At 32.6% G+C, this 23,286-nt stretch overlaps 1 pseudogene; it reads right to left on the minus strand.

The window, feature by feature from the left end:
- LOC149542868 (flavin-containing monooxygenase FMO GS-OX-like 9) overlaps positions 1 to 11,055 on the minus strand; it is a 176,426-nt pseudogene extending 165,371 nt beyond the window's left edge.
- Between the last annotated feature and the right edge of the window lie 12,231 nt (positions 11,056 to 23,286).

Below are 23,286 nucleotides of genomic sequence, written 5' to 3' on the forward strand. Positions count from 1 at the left end.
CCTAATGCTTCGTTAAATGATTGTGGATTAGAAGTAATGGCAATATATGCATGTGGAAATGATTTGTGTTGTGACCTTATCCTCCTAAAATTTGAAGGATTCTCCACCAATGAACCTACTAAATCAAGTGTTTTTTGTGTCGAATGAGGTCTAGTAGAAGAAGAAGAAGTAATATCCTCAACTATTTATGGACCTTGCGAAGGTGGTGTCCTATGAGTTAGAATTGATGGAATATCATCTTCCAAGTCACTATCATCACTATCACCACTTTCTATGAAGGAGGAAGGAGTTGAAGGAGCCAAACTTGGACGAGTTTCACCAAAGTGAACACTAGTCTCAAAGAAGATTTCATGTGTCTCTAGATCCATGAGTTTGTATGCCTTAAGGTGGTTAGGATATCCAACAAATATACAAGGTTTACTTTGAGGTTCCAATGCCTTCTATTTTTGTGGAGGTATCCTTGCCCATGCTAGAAAACCAATTTTTTAAAAGTGTTTTACACTTTCTTTTCTTCCACACAAAGCCTCAAAAGGTGTAATTTCATCTAAGGCCTTCTAGGGACTTCTATTTTGGATGTAATTTTAACAACACATAGCTTTTGTCCAAAAAATTTGATCTAGAGACTTATGTTGTAGCATATAAATGGTCATTTCCTTAAGGGTTCTATTCTTCCTTTCAGCAACACCATTTTATTGTGGAGTGTATGCAATTGAATGTTGAAGATCAATACCCTCATGAGTACAAAAATCTATAAGCCTTGAGTTCACATATTCCCTTCAATTATCTATTCATAGAATCTTGATGGCTTTCCTTGATTGCTTCTCAACTTGATCTTTAAAGATGATAAACTTATCAAACACTTCACTCTTATGAGAAAGAAAGAAGACCCAAATGTAGCATGAAAAGTCATCAATGAAGGTGAGAACATAGAAAGTCTTTCCAAATGAAGGTACTAGAAATGAGCTAGCTACATCACTATGAACCAATTCAAGAACAATAGTAGCTCTCCAAGACTTCCCCTCGTTAAACTTCTCTTTGGGATGCTTTCCTGCTTCACAACTTGTACATATAACCTCTGAATACTTGACTTGAGGTAGACCTATGACCATATCCTTGTTGCTAAGTTGTTGAAGGTAGTAGTAATTGAGATGTCCAAAACTCTCATGCCATAGTTTACTTTATGAATTTGAGTGGGTCAACAAGGAAAGGGAAGTGGACTTAGGCACAAAATGAGAAAAATAATAAAGTTGTGTATCATGATTAAGAATCATTCTTTATATTTTTCACCACAACTGAATTAGGAAGGAACTCCACTTTGTTGCCACATCCATAGAGAGATATTTGGTAGATTGAAAGAAGGTTGGTGCTAAGGTTGGGAACATGAAGAACATCCTTGAAAACTCCATTGTCCAACTCAACATTCCCTTTTCCTTCAACTTCCACTTGTGTGTCATTTCCCACATAGATGTAAGGTACATGTGATGCTTTCAATGAGGAAAAATGCTCCCTTGAAGCACCCATATGATGTGTAACTCCTAAATCAAGAATTCATTCCTTAGAATTGTTTGTACTTGCTACCAAAGATTTTCCCTTACCTTTTGAAGTGGTTGAATATCCCTTATCCTTATAGGCATTTGGCACATCAATTTTATGTTTCCTTATTATGTTTAGCAACTCATAAATTTGCTTATCCTTACACTCATGTTCATCATGACCATTCTTCTTACAATAGGCACAAGTTTTCTTCTCCCTTTTGTTGAAGTTGTTCCCCTTCTTAATATTTTTAGAAAAATACTTTCCTTGTTGTGAGGAAGATTTTTGTGTGGAGGAAGATTGATGTGAATAGGAAGATTTTTATGTTTCATCTTGTGGCTTAGCCTTCCACTACTTTTGCTTCTTGTTGGAATTTTTATCACCTTGATTCCCTTGATTAGCTACCAAGGTTTTGGTCTTAGAAGACTGGTGAATTCCCACACCAATTTTTCATGTTCTAAGACCAAGATTCTTGAAAATGACTCTAATGAAGGCTTATTGAAGGCACTAATGATTGTTAACTTGTGAGTATTATAACTTGAAACAAAAGTGACATATTTATGAAGAAGATGAGTCACCACATGTTTGATCAACTTTCCATCCTTGATGGGTTCACCACAATCCTTAATTTTTTCCCTATACATGTCTACTTGGGTAAGATAATCTTTGATGGTGTCAAAATTCCTAGGATACAATTTGAGAAGATTGTCCTCAATGGTGTAGGCCATATCTTCATCTACTATCCCATACAATGCTTCAAGTTTATCCCAAGCTTCTATTGGATTGTTAATGTTTCTGATGTGATATTTGACAGGATCTGAGATATTATTTAACAAGGTTCCTAGGGCCATTTCTTGTTTTGATGCCTAGTCTTCTTTATGAGACACATCAACATCATCATCAGGTTTCTTTGCTACACCAGTTACATAACATAGTAAACCTTTTTCAACTAATGGTTCCTTTATCTTTTCTTTCCAAGTAGAATAATTATGTGGTGTTAAATAATGAAAAAGAAAGAGCACAATATGAAGAAGATGAAAGAACACAAGACACCCCCCCCCCCCCCCCCCCCCCCCCGCCTTACTCAATCAAAGAACCCCCCCAAATGAATGCTTTAGGCACTTTATATGTAGTGCATTTACAATAGGCCACTTATCAAAATGGACAAAAGTGGACTTCTAATTTTTCTATTTAAAACCTCCTCTTGGACTTCAAATTTGGTACTTAGCAATGTAGCTCATATATACAAAAAATTTGAAGTTTGATCAAAGCAATACAATAAAAAAAAAGACCTATTTCTGAAAGTGATATTTTTGTCCATAAAATTCCATAATCTAATTGCTGATTTGGAAAGTGGACAAAATATTATGCACTTTCAAAAAAATGGAACCTGAATATGTGTCCAAATGAGCCCGTATAGAGCATTTGAAGTTACAAAATGTAGGATTGGATAGGTTTAGTTTCCAAAAAATATTTTTTCTAACAAATCTATTCACTAAAACTAGAAAGTAATAGCACCAATAAAAAATTCAAGAAATTCTAGCCCAAATTAAAAAAATTGCACCTAATTTGGAGTCCGAATGACTGAGATATGGCCTCTCAAAGTTGGAATGTTAAATCAAAACTACATATGGTGAGGGATCTACCCTAATGATCTCAAGAAATTTTTGGGTTAAATTTGATGTCCAAACAACCCTTGTGGTAGTGCAATTTGGCCTAGTTGTGATAGTCAGACGACTGTTAATTTTGTGCTCATAAAATGATGACATCAGCAAAAAATAGCCTAGCTGGCTAATGTGGTAGTACAAATAGATGACTATGTTATATGGTATTGATGTGTCAAATCTATATAGTGATGTTTCCTATTGATGCAACACTAACTTGTGACTGTCGATGTGGCAATGTTGTCTATGCTAGGGGCTGACGTAGACTACAACATTAGTAGTGATGACGTGACAACTAAAAGTGGTCACCCGTGTCAAAAAGTGTTCAGCTAGCAAGAATGTAGAGGTTGGTGGCCAGTGTTGGCATTAATGCCAGTAGAGGTTAGTAATTTTAGAGGTCACCAGTGAGAGGTTGGTGGTGGGTTTTAATCCCACATGCACCAAGCTTGGGAAATAGAGGTGTTTAAAACCAAGGAGCCACAAACTTTTAAGCAGCTTGGATGTTGTTGGTGGTGTGATCTATCATTATTTGAATGTTATTGTTGTATAATATGCCATTATGTTGTGGATTTCTATCTCACTAGTTTGTTTGGATGTGCTGGCCATGATGTAGGTTGGAGTATTCTATGGAATATACTAGTTGTGGCTGCCAGGGTTTGATCACCTCATTTGCCTATAGTAAAAATTGCTCTCCTATAGGCCTAATGGCCAAATTTTTTTAAGGAAAAATTAATGCAGATCTAAAAAAAATTGCAGAGATGAAAAATAACAAGTGCAGATCTAAAAATTAATTGCACAAATCTAAAGATATTGACTATGGCCTAGGGTAGGAAAATTTATAGTCAAAATTCACTGAATCGATGCTCTAGATGCAATGGTGAGGTCCATTTTGGCTCTAGATGCTCCTAGTAACTACAAATACTCTAGATAAAAATCTTGGCCCTCTAAGAGGTGAAGCAAAAAATGATCTCCATGGCTATGAAATGAAGCTCCGTCACCTCTAATACCATATAAGAATTTTCCTTAGGGAAAAATAACACCAAGATCAAGAAGCTCAAGCACTAGCACAATATGGACCAATAATGGATGATCATAATAACAATAATGAGAATTAATATCATATGAAGACATACTAGAAGTGCCTATATATAAAGACATCTAGAATGACTAAGAGTCAACAAAGTGATAAGTGTCACAACTAAGCACATGTCCACCAAGAGTGGATTATCCTCCATTGAGCATAGAAGTTTGTACGATGATGAGAGGATAAGCTTACATAGGTGTATCTTGTAAAGAGATGTTGTAGACACCATGTGCTCAATTGGAGTGCAAACAACTATGATGTTTACATGACAACTCAGATGAATATGCAAACTCCTATGTTGTCAATAAGACAATCCATATGACTACGCATACTCCTAGGTGTCTATATGATAATGCATTTAACCTAAGTAAATTTAAGTAAAGTGTAATAATAATTAATTATTTACACTAATATTCATAACAATTTTGTTCCCCATAAAAATGTGTAGAGTAGGAGAAGCCTCAAAAGAAGAGAACAAATCCTTATAAGATTTCGTATGGTGTGAAGCACCTAAATCCAGTAACCATCTAGAAGAATGAGGAATAGTAGTTGCACATCGTGCATGACCCTTTCCTATATCTTTACCATCTAACTAAAATAATGATAATGATGAAGGTCTATGAGAAGTAGAAGGAATATCAATGTTGTTCTTTTGAAGGAGAGCTACCAAATTTGAATCTTGTTTGGCATAGCCATCTAGCTTCTTCTCATAGCTATGTGACTCATCATGATTAGGCTTATTACAATAAGCACACTTCAATATTTTTGGCTTTGATTTACCCCTCTTGGGAGGAGGTGCCCTTGATGAACTAGAATACTAGGATCACTCTGAGACTTTATAGAATGAGATTTTTGTGTCTTCTCCTTCATCCCTCAAGATGGATGAGCTACCAATGAATACATCTATGAACTTGTTAGGGAGATTAGCTTTCTCTCGAGTCAAATGATGACAAAAAACTCAAAGGATCGCATGGTAAATCTATTACCTGCAACATCTTTGGTGGAATAGAAGGTAGAAGAAAAAATCTAAGAGTTTTGATGAAGCTTAGAAAGAATAAGGTAGATGCACTCAGTATTAGTCTTGGTCTTCCCACAACCCTACAATAAAGATCTGTATTGATTGAACTTCATCAAGAAATCCTCAATGGAAGGAAAAGAATCCAATATAAGAGAGATAAGCTCTGCCTTAAATTGAAGTGCCCTAAACTCATTTACTATACCAAATAAGCCTTCAAGCTTGGTCCACATAGCTAGAGTGGTATTACACCCATCAATATGAAACTATAGACTATCAAAGACCTATAAAGAAATCAATCCTATTGTCTCATCCATCTTGTTCTTGTGTTGCATGACCTCACAAGGCCTCTATAAAACTAGCTGCACTACATCTAAACAAGACCACAACCCTTTTGAGTTATGAGGGGTTAGAAGCTCTAGACAAGAAGAGGTCTTAACCATTATTTTAGAAGGTGTTGAATTTTTTTTGAATTTAATTCTGGTTTGCATGATTAAATAATAGAAACAATATGGAAAAACACACCCCACAATGCAAAAAATGAACCCTAGCTACTAGAAGGAATGTGTAAATGAGAGAAGAGAAAAAATATTCATAAATGAATCACAAATACTTGGTAAAAATACTGGTGAAATGATAGAGAATCAGGAATGTGCTCGAGAAGAGCTTGTTGATGCTTTTTTCGAATCAAAAAATTGAGCTATAACAAAGAAGTTATGCCCCCTGGAAGATAGAAGTTATCAACATAATTCAAGCACAATAACATGTATCAAACTAGAAAAAAATCTCAAGAATATTTGCTCCATCATCTCTATCTCATAAGAAAAATTTTGATGCTTCTTTTAGATTGAAAAAAGATCCTCGTATACTCAAGATATTGCAACCAAATGACAGGGCCAATCAAAAAGAATTTTTTAATTTTATATATATATATATACCACTCATTGGTGGAGCAATGGTGATGGTCAGGAGGGGGAGGGCGGTGGTGTCCATGGTGATGTGGCAATGACAGCCTAGAGAATTTGGTAGTGGGTGTTTCAGTGGTGATGGGGAGTATTCTAATGATGGGAAGAAGTTCAACGGCAAGAGCAGGCTAGGAAAGTTTGTCAGAGGCTAGGAAAAAGAGTAGTAGTGCTAAAAAAGACTTTTTAGAGCCACTAAATGACGCTACAGGCCATAAACTAGGATGTAGGCCATTTTTCAATTTTTCAATTTTATTTATTTTTTAAATCATCTTGTGATGTGTGCAAGAGGCCGTACAGCCCTGTTGGGCATTTTTTTTTCCTCCCAAATCAATTTTGTCCAAAATTGACAAACTGTATATGAAAATGAGGCTTTTGACACCTTCTGAATACACTTGTGAGATTGGTTTGGTCTCAAGGTGCTTTGAAAATTAGAGACCCCCCTATTTTCACAAAAAATGCTTGAAAAACACTAGATCTTGTCTATCAAACCCTCATTCTTATTTTTCTCCAAATATTGAACAAGCTACAACAAATTTGGCTCTGATAACATGAAGGATTTGAGCAATATAAATCCACAAAGCCCAAAGAATACCTGCATGTAAAAATCTATCATTGAGAAGAAAAATACAAGAAGAGGCAAGGGTTTGCTCTAAAAATATGCAAATTTTATTCTTAGAAACAAAAAAGATAAGAGATAATTACAAAAGATCTATCCTTGTAGAAGGAGATCAAAACCCAAAAATTGGTAACCTAAAAGGTAAAATCTATTTAATAATTACTAATTAATTACTAAATGTGAATGCATATGTGCATAAAGTGAAATTTTAAGAAGGGATAAAGGTAATTTAATAAATGAAATGAAATTAACACTTTAACATTTTTCATTTGATTTCTATTGTTTGGGCTTCATTTTCAACCTTTTCAAGTTATTTGGCCAGATCTTCTCTTTCTTTCTTCACTTTCTCTAAATCTAAATCATGTTTAGACATAAAAAGAATTATATATTTGTTAGAAAGAACTTGGGGCTCATTAATTTGTATCCCTACAACCTTCAACTTTCCTTTATTAGGGTTCCTTATAGTCAAGTCTATAATATCCTTTTCAACTGGCTTATAAGGTTGAGAAGGTGTTCTTGTTCTTTAACCTTAGATCTCAAATTTTCAACATCTCCAAAAACATCAGGATGCAAGGTATAATATCTTTCTTCTAACTGCATATTTTGTTCTTTCAAGGCCTTCATTCTCCTAAGTAGGGTGTCTCTCTAAATGAGAGTATTCATAGTAATATGTTCCTTTTCCTTCTCCAAAAGTATGTGTTTGACCTCTTCCTCAACAACCATTTTTCTAAGAATCTCCACTTCAGTAAGAAAATCATTAGGATCCATGGTTTTTTTTTTTCATTTATAGGGTCACTGCAATCAATAAGGTTTTCTTGAAATTATCCATTCTTCCCTCCTATATAGAAACAATTTCATCATGGATCGTATTTGTGTTTGGGTCCTAGATATTCAAATCCATGATGTAATGCCCACCAAGAGCATTCATGGTTCCATTTGAACCTAGGGCTTTGTTTAGACCAAAAATAGTGTTCTACATATATCTTTAAAAGAACTCTAGGGGTATAATGTCTTCCACCTCCTTCTTCTTTGGAATTTCCCCTTTCTCTTTCCTAGATATTGGGATGTGCCTTGTCATTATTCTTCCCATGTAGAAGCTCTTCTAATTCTTAAATTTTTCATTCAATTTGTCCATGTCAATAAGTAATGACATTGGACCTCCCAAATCAAAAGATTCTATAAATGTCTCCTTATCCAATGCCAAGAATATGCTTCTATCTTTCCTATGGAAGGACTTTATAATTGGATTGTAGTACTTTATCAATGCCTTTAATAGGCCAACATCCACAAAGAACTCAGGTATAATTAGCTTTCCTAGGTTTCTAGTCCAAGGGTTTGAAATTAGAACCTTCTCTATTCTATTTTTGTAGAAGAACCAAAATAATTCACTTCTGTTCCTATCAGGGACCTCTGCATCTCTACAAAATACATAGGGATCTCTAAATGCATAATCATTTGTAGACTATGCATTGGAAGAACTAGGTAGAATCTGCATCCATTCATCCATGAATGAGCTAGGGATTTTTTCTTTCAAAGTAGATTATTCAAACTATGCCTATGCAATCAGTTTACCTTCTTTCCGTGTCATTTTTTCAAAGTATTTCAATAACCTTGAATTCTATTATGCTATAAATTCATTCAAATTCACTTTGTAACTCAAACACTGCTTTAAAATCTCAAACACTTATACAACTAGTAATGAAATAACTATTCTTCTTATATTTTTTTTGTTTCTACAAAAGAGAGTGTTGGATTAATGTAATTAAAACTATAATACTTAAAATCCTATGAATCCTCAAAAAGCTAGCAATATCTTTGCTTTCTCACTATTCATACTTCCAGCTAACATCTCTTTTTTCCAGCTTAGACATGGCCATTTAAAAATATTTTATGCTTTTAAAACTAGAGGTTGTGAAGTTGAAATTCTTTCTATTCACTACTTCAACATGGTTTTTTACCTTCCTTTACTTCTAGTTGTGACCATACAAGGAAAGTTATCTTAAATATTTCATAGCTTTGCCACTTGAATCCCTAACTACTATGTTAAGCTTGTGAAGTTGCATTTCCTTCATTCTATCCTTTATTAGTTCTTCACAACTATTCATCACTTCAATTTACTAACTACTGCAAAGTGGAGATGACCATCAAATTGGCCATCTCGCATCTTCATGGCCCATTATCTATTTATTTCATTAACTATAGTGAACTAGAGAAACATTTATTTGACATCTTATCACAACATCACTCTTTACATTGTCAACTATCACTTTCCCCTACTTAGTAGAGAAACCCTCTAGACTAAACTTTTCACAACTTTTTTTGTACTTGAGGACTTAACATCTTCATCTCTTCAGATGGTTAGATGACTTGTATTTTCACCTTGTCACCTCTTTCCAATTGCTAGATATAAGGCTTCTCAAAACCATGTGATGTTGAGATGATTGTCTTGATTCATCTGTATTTTGTTTTGTGTCCAAAAAATTAACTACAACACAAACCTTGCAGTGGTGCAATAGCTATTTCTTTTAAATGTCAAATTCTATTCGTAGCTTCACAACTCAAAAAATGTATTCATTACTTAACCATGAAAACCTATGATTTATAAGCTTTCACCACTTTGCTACCTTGACCTTAAGTCAAAAATAACCTCTTGCAAAGCTATGATGGCTTAAACTTTGATTGCCATGATTATCTCCCACACCTTCACAACTTAACATTCTTTAAGCCAAAACGAAGCCATGATCATGAAATCTTTAGTGAATTGTTGCTTTACAACCCTAAATTGAACAATATCATCTATCACACTGTGATGACTATGTTAATGATTGTTTTTCTAGTTTTTAGTTTCTCAAATGGTTAGATCTCAAACTAGAGCAATGAAGTGATTGAAAGGATTTTGTAACGTCACAACTTAAAACAATTTAGAGATATTGAATTATAATATGAAAATGAATAAAGGACCTAGTGACATAAAAGAAATCAATATATAACCAAAATTTTCATGTATCCCCATTTGATAATTGCATGTCAATTTATGAACATTTCAACAAAATTCAAGACATGACCATTGCCCTATGGTTTTTTTCATAAGGAAAAACATATTTATAGAAAACCCTAAGCAATTCAAACAACTTTCTTCCTAATTTTCATAAGATATCACAAATTTATTCTTGTGTGAAAAATTAGGCTATCAAGTCCATCGTCATTAAGAGATTTCACTTGGACCATGAGCAAGCACACATCAATAGGTTGTTCAACATCAATTATGTTGATTGTACATTATATTTTTCCATGGTGTTTGAGAGCTATGGTAGAATAAGGATTTGTATTTACATGTTGGTAATATGTGATATTGCTAACAAAATTCAACTATGTAATATTTTGAGTTAAACTCATCGACCCATGTTTCATTCTTAGTGTTTCACATGAATCCATCTCTCATGAGAATGAATAGAACACTAAGAACTCATTGGATCTAGGTGATGCTTACAAGGTGAAGCAATAGATCCAATGAGTGGTAAATTTTCCATTCATTCTCATGAGACATGGGTTTGTGTGAACCACTACTCATGAAACATAGGTCAATGAGTTTGACTCAAAAAACTATACAAGTGAATCCTAAGAGCAATATCACAATTTGACTTACTTTGGAAACTATCACCTACTTATCAATGTTGGTAACTATCAAAACTTAATTTGTATATTAAGTTTTTGTTTCATTCCACCACATATATTACATCCATTTCTATCTAAATGAGTTGGAAAAGTTAAGAATATTGTACCACATTTTTTAGATAAAAATTTGGATGATTAGTCTATATTTTTCATATTCCCTCTATGACATCTGAAGACTTTGAAGACAAGTGCACTTCTTTGGCCACAACAAGCTATTCCAATGATATATCTTAACCACTTTGTGAATTACCTATAATCACTACAAATTGTATTCATGCAATCAAAAATATATCTCAAACATTTGCATTCAGGTAAATTATTACAATGCCTCTTCAAATTCATAGTAAAATAATAATTTTGTACTAGGATATTGATGTGCATATATAAAGAAAACTAAAAACATATCTACTATTTGCCCTCTATAAAGTAGAAAATAAAATATAAATGTGTGTTCTGTCTAGTAAAAGTATAAAATTGCAAATAAATGACTATTGTCTACCCATAATAAGTAGTAATGCCTAAGAGTAGCCTAAAATTAGAACATTGAAAAATATAATAGAAGTGTTTAAACTTAGAACTAACTATGTTCTTAGAATAACATTTACAAAAGTAAAATTACTCAAATTTTATAATCACTAAAGTTAGGGGTAGATACATGTTCAAATGTTGAGGGGTCTGAATAGGCATACCTCATAATCTACATACAACTAGGTGTACCTTGTGGTCTTAATACAAATAAGTACACCAAGCACTAGGCATCATGGACCTAAAAAGAACCTTGCCTTTCTTAAAAGTATAAAGAAACCATTTTGGTTATATAACCTCATAGCGGTGTTTGAAGCTCACCATGATTCATAGATCATTCAGTTAGAAAGTCTAAAATAGCTCCAAATGTCAACTCATAAATAGAAGCTAAAGAAAATTTCCCAAACCAACCACATTTTGCTTCTTACAAGCTATACTATAACAAAAAAAATAATGTGCTTCATACCTTTTTTTGTAGTATGTATCCATGTGTACCTTCTTTTATAGTGGAGAATTGCGAGAGAAATCAAAGGACAACCACCTAGAGGTTGTATTTTGATAGAAAACTAGGTCTTTCAACTTTCAACTGTGTGTGATCACATCTCTCATTTCAACCATGGGAAAATTCTAAAACTTGGTTCAAAAGATAAATACAAAAGTCTATTTTCATTTTCATTGGGCTTCAAAATGAATGGTTGTAGTTGTGGAGAGATATGGATAAACCCTAGCTGAGTATCTCTATGTGACTGACAAATTTATTCTTAAGAACACATATTTTAGGCACATTAGTAGGAATTTATTGTTGCCCAAATAAATGTGATCTAATTGATACTAACTTTTGGTGGGGGCATCACTCTAGATATGCGTGTCCCTTATGGCCTTGGATTCCCATATTGAAATAATGGAACAAAGTCCTCCCTTCTAACTAGATTTTGTGACATCCTAATTGATGATAAGTTTATATAGGGATCAATTGTTACTCTTTTGATGTTTGAATCAAATAGATAGGACAATGTTGGATGAAATTTTTGTATATAGTGTTCCTCTTGGTTTGTTGGATGGTGATATGCAATATGATTTCTAAAGGCAATATCCATGTATTTTTTATGGAAACTATTTCCATAGAAATGATTATATCCATGACTAAAAGTTGGTGTAATCAAGTAATTACTTCTAGCATTGATATTTTGAGATTGATGGTTGATAGCTACATATGCTTTTGATATTGCTACATTAGTCACATGTGCAGTAAGAAATTTTGGACATTCATTGCTTTCCACTTTGTTTAATGGTTATTGCATGTTGGAACAATTTGCCTCCTTCCTATAATGCTTATGTGATGCCCTTTGGTTGTTCAATGTCTCCACTTTGCATTGCTTTGAAGGTATTTCAAACTTATGAGAATTTTGAGAATTTTTATGACCTATCAAGGGAATTAAATAAATTAAGTTACATCCCAATTGTAGATCAAAACTACCAAACAAACTGTCCCACAAAAATATTAACCCAACACATGTTGTTGCATGTCTCAAATCAAAAATAGAAAGGAAAAGAAATTTGTCATAGTTGACAAACCTATACATCCACATTTCATCCTTGTAGCAGTTCTTACACTTCTAGCTTCAACCCCTCTTGCATGTTTCTCTGCCAAAAATTTTTCTCTTTGAGTTCATTTGGCTAAGGCTAGGAATACTATAATGAACCCAAATTGGGGGTCCATAATTTATCTACGTCTTCTCTTTTAAATAAATTCTTTTTGCCATATTTTCTTCGGATGGGTTTGATAATTTCTATCTGATTGCTAATCTAATATTCTCGTGAAATAGGAAAATACTACTAATTCATTGATCACTATTGACTATCTTGTCTGGTATGACTTTATTAATAAGCAAACATGAATTTTTTATGGTCTGAGATGACCTTCCAATGTTTGTTATGTCCTACTTGATATGTTTGATTATGATGGCAATAGATTATGGCATTGTTATTGTTTTATGACACTTGTAATTGTATGCCCAAGCCAAGATAACTGCTACTCCTTGTTCCATGCCATTCACATATAAACCTCTAATCTAAAGTTCATTCTATCTGAATCCCTATTCAATGATTTATTAGCCAATTAAATATTTTCTTTCCTTCGTACAACGATGGTGAATTTGATGTATTTCTCATCCAATGTCTACTCATGTCCAAACCTTTGACTTCCTTATATTTTCATCCATACCTTCGTATTTCTATCCTTACATTCTTAAATAGGTTGAATTAGTTTGGAGAGGCATGAATGAAAGGAGGCAACCCATGTTTATGATTTGATTTGTTATTGACTTTGTTATTTATCACATATATGTATGTTGAATATATATAAAAGGTGTTTGTAACATAATTATATAAGAGTTATAGTTATTTGAAAGAGTATTTGTAGTTGATATATTTTTTATAAGATATTTGTTATCATAAGTGTTTAAATATGTTACATAATATTATATGTTATTATAACATATTTAATTATATGTTATGTAAATATAATACCACATTGTATTATTATTTATATTAATTCTTATATCAATAATATATATAATATTATACCGATTAATTTATTAATTAAGTTATTATCATTAGTTATTAATTCAAATGTGATAATATTTAAATATATTGTAATCTTTTATTGGTTTATAGTGTAACTATAATATTTATTTATTATTAAAATATATGTAATACAAATGCTATCGGCTAGGCATATATTGCATATATTTTATTTATTCATTAATGTATATTATTAATAATGTTTATATTTATTATTATTATGAATAATATAAATAATTAATAAATAGTTCATAGATATTTATCCATATCAATATTATTTCTTTTTGGAATAGTATATGAATTATTATTATATTTTATCCAATAAGTATAGGATTCTTTTTAGAAGGGGTCATGACAAATACAAGATCATTGTATTAATTCTTATGTTTGCTTCATAATTACCATTAAATAAAGAGATATATATGGAAGCTGAATTATCAAGACATTAAATATGCCTAATAGACACTTGTCGATAAGTTCACATATTGTACAAGTTGTGTCCCTTGATGAGCAATAGATAAAGTGGGGGAAAAAGGTTTCACACCTTTTCTCCATAGGATTTCAACTTTTTTGATAGAGAATCATGCATGATTCATAATTTGAAAAATGTTATAATGAACCAATACTACTATTTGCACTCCATATGAATTTGATATCTGGACTAACTATACCTTACTATTTTGTGCATAGGTAGACTATACTATGATCATAAATAATAACTAGGACTAGGCTTGTTCATGCCCATAATATGATTTTATACCTTCAACTAAGACTCTTGTGATGTAGAGTACACAACTAAAAAGGTGTAAATAGGCTTTCCCACTCTATCACCAAATCAACAAGTTACCAAATTCCCAACCTTCTCACAAGGTGATAACAAGTTCAGATTCTCCCAATGCTGAAGAAAACAAGACTACCAACTTCTTTGAGCACCCATGGTCTAAGGATCAAATTCATCCAAATTATGGCTTTAGGACCTAATTCCCACAACTAAACCAACATGAGGAAAACTCAAATATGGTTTTTCCCAATGGTTCCATGGCATGAAATGGACTTAGGGCACTCAGATAACACAAAATACATCACTAGTTTGATCCCCACACTTCTACAATGTATCAAACCCAAATTCATCTACTTGCCCTATTATGCCTCCTTAAGAGGTTTTTGGGGTCTAACTTCAAAATGTCCCACAGAAGTCTTTAAAAAAATTAGGGTTCTAGATACCCTTTTCAAACTTATATCCAACTCCAAAGCACCAAGTCTCAATTCTACTCTAGCACTCCCTTTCCTTCACTAAGCAACACAATCCTAATTGGCCTAATTAAGCTTGGTTTACAAAGAAACCATGGGGAAATGGGGTCATGGAATCATACCCAACACTTAGGAATGTCTATTTACCTTATTCAAACTTGATTCTAAACACTCAACCCTCCAATAAGTCTCCTTCTCCTGTTATACTCCGAACAACATGCTCAAGAGGTCAAATCCTCATATGTACTTGACCTAGGGTTGGTTAGGAAAAATAGAAAAACACATTTCCCAACCTTGAAACCATGGAATAAATAAGAGGATCCATCTAACTATCATTCCCCAAGAGACCATTAAAAACCAACTATGGGAGTCATAGTTAAAGGTCCATCTTTGAAATTTGCACAAAATTGCTACTCTAAAAACCCTCCAGTACAAAAATTAGGGATATCTTGAACAAAAATCAACACAAAGAGATGAAACCAAAAGAAATGGAAAGGTAAAAAAAAAATTCTCTTCAAAAAATCACCTAATCATGGCTACCAATCCATATAGTATGGACAAAGTACAAAAAACCAGTAAAATTGCTTCTAAACTAAAAATTTTCTTATTGCAACTTCTCCCAATTTGTACAATGTGCCCTTTGTGACCTAAAAAATGAGGTATATATCCTTCCTAAATCCATCCCAATGGTTATAACTATTTTTTGAATAGTTACAACTCCTTTTCAAAAAAGTTGCATTTTTAAGCAACTTTTACAATATTACAAATTACCAATTTTGCACAAAAAGTGCAATTTTGCAATTTCCACAATTTTTCAATTCTAAGACTTGGAAAAGGTTTCAACTTATTCAAAAACAACTAAAAACACCTAATCCTAGGCTATGTTAAACAAAAACTCAAAAAGACTCAATTTTTCCCAACTAGCAACTTTGGCTTATAACTTGCCAAAAGTGACCTAGGCATACATGAAGGTGTCTTTTCATTAGAACCATGTATTTTTCATTGAAGAATTATTTATCCTAGCTCTATTAGGTGAGAAAAAAAAGAATTAAACCAAAATCTATAATTCCTACAACCCTTAGCCCAACTCAAGCCCATTACTCATTTATTGTTAGACAGGGATAGTCATGCCCAATAACCCTTAAGAAAATAGGGGACACCATTTTTCTAGGGTACAAAATTTTTCCAAAATAGGGGAGAAGGGGGTATGGGTATGCCAAATTTTTATAATTATTTAACTGAATACTGATAAAGTTAGTAGTTTATTGTTCAATGTTAAATTGTTAATCAATTGACAATATAGTATCAAAGTCAAACTGATTACATTAAATTATGCTTGATAAATAAGTTGTTACACAAATGAAAAAATAATGACTAAAATAGAAATCCAATATTGACAACATCTAATTAGATTAACATGTTTGACTATAACAATTGATTGTGAAGTGATGGATTAAAAATTGCCACTTGGCAGACTTTAAAGATGTCAAATAGAAGAAAAGAGTAGAAAGTTGAATCAAATTTTATTTACCTAAAACTTCTTTGGTGATCAAATTTTTCTAGATTAAATCATGCTAGTATAATATATAGTAGATTTGAAACTTACCTATTTTTCAAGCCAAGACATGACAAAAAGTCATTATTCTTTGCCACTCATTCCTCATGAAGGCACTTATAATTTGTTATTGGAATTGTATGATTTTGGTCACTGTCATCTACTGTATGCCTTGTATTATTTTTCATCATTTTCTGATGCCAAAAAAAATATTAATTTATAGATAAAAAACATGATAAAAAGACAACCCTCATGATAGAAATGGAGTAAGTATCATGAAAAATAGGGAAAAAATAGTTATAATATAATATTTCACACATATGAAATTACTCATTCATAAATAGAATTAGACCAATGTTCAAGTTAATCAAGCCTCTTAGTCTTGAGAACTTGTGCCCTATTAAAAAAATGTGTTCCACACTGAGCACTAATTTGGACAATTTGCACAATGTGCTCTACCAACTCTTGATCGAGTTGCACCAAACCTTACAACATATAGCTAATAAGAAATTCTAGGTGTTGATATCTTTTAGGATGGATTTCATAAAGGGTTTGTTTACCTCATTTTGATCAATGTTTATTAACAAGTTCATAACCAAGCCAAAAAATGCATAAAGAATCCCATCCACATCAGAGGCCCTCCAAAATCTACTACTAAAAATCACTTGCTAGCTCCAACAACACCACATTATTTTCAAAGGGATGACATTCCAAGTGCTAGGCGAAGTATCTATCAACAAGTTTCAAATCTGAGTAACTATGGCTACTATAATGAATATAAAAATCCATACCTAATGAATCAAATGAGTGAATTAGTAAACAAAGGGGAAAGATCACCACTTCCTAAAATTGCAAATCTTGCATAAAACCTCTGATTTTTATATAGGTCTGCATGTTCCTTTATTTAATTGCACTCACCAAGTTTTAGTCTACTCCTTGCTCTTCTTGGTAAATAAAAGCCACCTAATAGCTACAAGTTGGTAGATACATCAGTACTCCTTGTCTTGAATAAACACGTGGCTACAAATGCTTTATTTTACATTGGCCATAATAGCTATTTAATATTTCTTCCCCAACAAGGAATTCCACTTCATAGTCATAAGAAAGAAGGAAATAACTACATAAAACTACCATGCAATTCTTTAGCCTCTCAAGTTAGTGAAAGACAATGCTCAACATGCTAGGAAAGGGAGGACTAACCACTGGCCCAAGCTCAAATTCACACTCTTTTAGTCTCAAGAAGAAAATTTTATCTTCCATTTTTAATATATGAACTAAATTTACTAAATAGAAAAAATTATTCTCTCCCCTAATAATGGAATAAATCACTTAAGGATTTCCTAAGGGCCTAGAAACTAAAGTGCTCAAAATCCATCCCAAAACAAAGATTAGCCATCCCTTAATAAATATCATAGGTAAAGTTAGAGCCTGCCACCACAATTTCAAGTCCTATACTCTGTATAGTTTTGTGGACATTAGAGTAGATCTTTAGATTAGATAGCATCTATCATGATTAGGGTGATATTTTCTATCATATGTTTCACCCAATCTTTTGTTCTACATGCCCCAATAAGATATGATCAAGGCTCAAGAACTATTCTTCCTTGATTTCATTCTTGACAACCTTCCTTCATTCTGTCAATGCACTTTGGATCTTTCCTAACCGATTTATTAACTATCAAGCCTCCTATGAATTATTTAATTTTTATGCAATTCAAAAAATTCTTGAAAGTTGAAACCATCTTCTATATTTTCACAGACGAGGAATATATTTTTCTCAAATACCTTGGATAATGATACTAACTTACCTTCCTAGTTCCACACTACTTTTCCTTCTTTCATGATATTTTTTTTTTTGTATTTCACACTAACTTGCCTTTGCATGCCTATGAGCTATACTGGCTTCACAAACAAATATTAATTATATTTCTGGTAGGTATCTTATTTTTTCAATACAATATTTTTGTAAATTCCCAAAAATTCTACCTTTATAGGATGATGTTGAGTTGCAAGTAGAATTTTATCATACTAATGCTAAGAAGTTCTGAGTGTCTTAAACAATAAAAGACATTTCATTAAAAAAAGAATATTTAGTTCTCTTCTTGGATTTGGAACCTCACACAAAGGAGGAACACATAAAAAGGGCTTGATAGAAAATCTACATCACCTACTAGTGAACTATCATTGCATCAAAGAAAATATTAATGCTAAATGATAGACAAACAAGGAAGCTAAACTCTTTGCACCCAATCTAGAAGCATAAGTCTATGAATTTGGAACTCTTGTAGCTAAAATTATAGATGTTTGTAAAATGAAAATGATTATTTCCACATGATGGTTTCTTCAACTTTAATTTCAATAGGTCTTGTAGGGGAAACCCAAGTCCAATGGGATCCATTTTTGTTATCTCGAACATATTTGGAGATTAATTTGATATAAAGTTCATCTTTTGGGGGACTACCCCATCAACAAAGTTAAATGGAAACAATGATAGCTAGACTATAGCCTTTGCAAAGGCTAATAGGCATACAAATGTATTGGTTGGGGATGCTTAATCTAATGTTACTTGGCACTTGTAGAAATCTGTTTGCCCTAATTGAACTTTCCACTTTAGTTGAAGACATTATTTCTCCTACTCAAAATTTTGAGTTCATGTATTCCTATTTTGAATATAATGGGGTGCTAGATCTTCCTCCAAATGAAGGGATAGATTTAATGACCTTTTGCTCATCAATGAGGTTGATGGTGGTGAAACACTTAAATATAAAGAGTTGAAAGACCTTCTATGTAATAATAAATGGCCTTGATTAGGATAGATAGAGTCTTGGAGTACATCTTTCAAGTTAGCTTTCCCATGTGGATTGGTGTGAAGATATGATGATTTGGTTGTACTAGAGTTGTAAAGATGTAAACCACATTGATTGTTAGAATAATTAAATATTTTCACTAGTCTAGATTGTTGGATGCTTGAGGGTAGTGAAAAGTGGAGGGCTAGAAGCCCTTTTAAGTAATAAGAAGTTACCTTGATTATGATAGCTAGTGTCTTGAAAGACACCTTTCAATTTATCTTTCCTAGGTGGAGTTGTATGAAGATATCATATTATATTTTGGTCATTCTAAAGTTGTCATAGAGATGTATACCATATTGATTATTAGAGTACTTAAATATTTCCAAAAGTCTAAACTCTTGTTTGTTAACTAGGATAGAACTAGCATAACTATATTTATTTATTTTAAATATATCAAGTATGCCAAGAGATTTCATTTTGAAATGAAATTTCCTCACCACTAGATCTACTTGCATGGAACAAAATTATCTATATTATATAGAGAAATTTTTTTCACAAAGTTAAGAGTTGGTAAAATAGAAACCAAATTTAGTAATTTACATCATCTATCACAAAATTTTCCATCTCAAACTCCAGGGTACACAATTACTATGTATTATTTCATCCCACTTTCATAGCCCATCAATTATTCCTGCAATTTATTTAGATTAGTTTCTAAATTAATTGTAGCTGTCTTATTCCCTTCATAAGAATGCATAAACTATAATCTAACATCAAAAAATATACTGAATTTGAAGGAGTGTGGTAAAAGGTTCTGGTGGAGAGGAAATAGGGATTAACAATATTGTTTGCAATCTCAATATCATGTATCCTGACTCCAAAACTATGGGTGAGATAAGAAAGAATATCTAGTGGTTGCATAACATAGGTGAGGAAGTAATTCTAAAAGAAGGAACATCTATAGAGAAGTTGCAATAACACCACAACCCCCAAATGCACATTTCTAGAAGCATTATTAAGCATCCATGGCAACCTAGCATTTGGCACAACAATCTTTGATACATATGACAAAACATTGATCTTAAATAATGACTATGTTTGCATAAAACCCTAAGCAATTCCGTAGTAGGGATATAACAGAGATGAAATGTACCTAGTAAAGCTTGTTTGTAGCATTCTTGTTTCTCATCCAACCACTACAACTTATCATGAATAAAGAAAACAACCATATCGATGAATCTTGGTGACTAGATTTTTGTGAATCATGTTGTGTGAATGAGTTTTTAGCTTTGTGCCAAAGAGTCTTAGCTGATGAGAATGATTTTTGGGAAGATTGATTTTTGCAGTTGATTTCTACCCAACTAAACTCTTATAGTCGTCCATGATTATTGTTTATTATGGAGCTTAACTAAATATAAAATAGGTCTTTTATTTCTAGATAATGTTGATTCTTAATTATTAGTTTTTTATAATTGTCCATGATTATTGATTATAGAATTCAACTAAATGTAAAATAGGTCTTTGATTTCTAGATAATGTTGTTTCTTAATTATTATATTTTTGTAAAAAGGAGATATACGTATAAAATGATTATTTTTAATAATAGAATCTCTTTGTTATTATAGATTTTTAAATTATTTTATTAGAAATTTATATTTAATAAAATTAAAATTTATGAAAAAGAACTATTATTAAATTATAAAAGAAACACATCAAATAAGTATAAAATGAATCCATCAAATTATAAAATAAATTTTACCAAATGATTAAATCATGCATTCAAATACAAACTAATTAGGTAAGTTTTTTGGCATTATGAAGTATTGATATTATCCATATAAGTTAATTTCTCTACAATTAAAAATATCTATTCAATTCTAATTTTTAAATATTTGATTTTAATTTTTTATTAATTTTTTACTAATATATAGTAAATATAATCCCTTATGGGAATGACCTTGTAGTGTTACAATGTGTCATGAGCCTCATATATATGAGGTCTTATGTTGAATTCTTAGTTGTCTTTAAAATGATTGATGCTCATTTATAATGCCTCGCCTGAAGATCCTTGGAACAAGGAATCAATACAAGCCAAGATCATTTTTTTTACAAGTATGGATGCATACTACACTCAACATATGAGGATCACAAAGATAGCAACAGAAGACTTAACCACTATCCTAGTAACTAATGAATCTCCAAATGCCACTACCAAACTAACACACTCAAAATAGAGAAATGAAGACCAAATATGACAATAGAACAAAGAATCTGAGATCTATCAAAGCATGGAAAATTAAACCAACCAAAGGGGTACTTAAAACACCAAATTGTGTTCCCCAAAAACTAGTGGAGATGCCCCCTTCTTTTTGTGTGAGAAACATAATTGACAAGGAAGTACAATGTGCCATGCAAGGATTTACCTTTCATACGAGGAAATACTTGGCCTAGTAGCCAAAACAGCCAAAAGTGGTGTGGAGTTTCATGCGAGGAAGTACTAAGAACTGTGTGAGAAATTTTAGCACACCACATGAACTTTTGCACTCTCACACAAGAAAGTACAATTTTGCACAAGCATATAAATCAGCAAGGCAAAATACAATAAGGTAAAAAGCTAAGAAATGAATTTTCTCCACACCGGGGAGTATCAGATCCACAATTTAAGACATAAACTTTTGAACACTATATCTGCAAGATGGAAACTACATCTAACCATCTGCAATATAGCAATAAAACAACGTACTAAAAGCAACATCACAGTGTACAAAAACAACATTTTAATGAACTAGAATAACAAAACTCATGCACGGTTCCTCCTAACCATAATTGCATCATGAGACCTTAAAATTCCTAGCCATCCCCCATGTGTATCATTCCAAATTACTAACCAGATTGTTGGAGCTATCTTATGAGGAAATTGCTACTAAAATATACTACATCATAAGAATAAGGAGATCTAACATGTTAAAATTAAGGCATTAGATATTCCAACTAACCAAACTCATAATCAAATCATATGGTACACATCATAATATTGGAATGTGTCAAATAAACTAACATCATCTAAACATGATATCCAAGCATTCCAATGAAAGCATAAATCACAAGGTAACCTACTTCAAAACCTAAAGTACTAAGTGAAACAATCAAGAAATGGTCACATTGGAATAATAGACTATCTCTATACACCAGTCCCTAGTAGCGGTGAAGGTAACTATGCCTCCCAACCATGTGAAACCCATAGGTCCACTCCTGCCATGCTGATGGAGATAATGATCGAACCACACTCACATAAATCAAATTTCCATGGCTAATACTCACATCGAATAGTAAGAGGACTACAACCAAGAATGAGATAATTAAAGTACAATAGGTCTTGATCAAACACTCAATGGGTTACTATATAAGGGCTGACATCATGGAGAGTCACTTGGCATTGAAAAGCCCAAGCTAGCATTGGCAACATCAACTTCCCAATGGAAGGCGTACAATACTGGCCACCATCAACTTTCCAATTGAAGGCGTACAATCCAAATTTTACTTATCTTAAATTTTATTACCACCTAGTTTTTTATTTAGTTATCATTTGATTAAAACTTTTTCATGCAAATGCACTAGGCATGGCACTAGGCTGCAGAGATAGAAGCCCCCTTCATATGCTACCTACCCTACCTATGCTCATCCAATGATGAGCTCCCATAGGCATGCACATTCCCAACCCAACCCAAAATGATCATAACTCCTAGAAGTACCATGGAAGAATGGGCCTCACAAGCCACCTGATAAATGCACATGCATGTGCTTGTGTGTGGCACATCACTGTGGTGAAGATCATATCACAAGCACTAGATGAGAACATAGCAAAATATCACTCAACTAAAAAAAAGCTTGGGGGGATAGATGTGGCACACATCCCAATGCAACATAAAAGTTAAACAATAATCTTGATATCCCAACAGATGATCTAGGTCCATGACCAACATCATGCCAAGAAAATTTGAGAAAATAGGGCGACAAAAAAGAGAGGTAAA

The sequence above is a fragment of the Cupressus sempervirens genome, chromosome 8 (genome assembly GCF_028749045.1).
Source record: "Cupressus sempervirens isolate cs-2001-9-10 chromosome 8, ASM2874904v1, whole genome shotgun sequence".
NCBI lineage: Eukaryota > Viridiplantae > Streptophyta > Pinopsida > Cupressales > Cupressaceae > Cupressus > Cupressus sempervirens.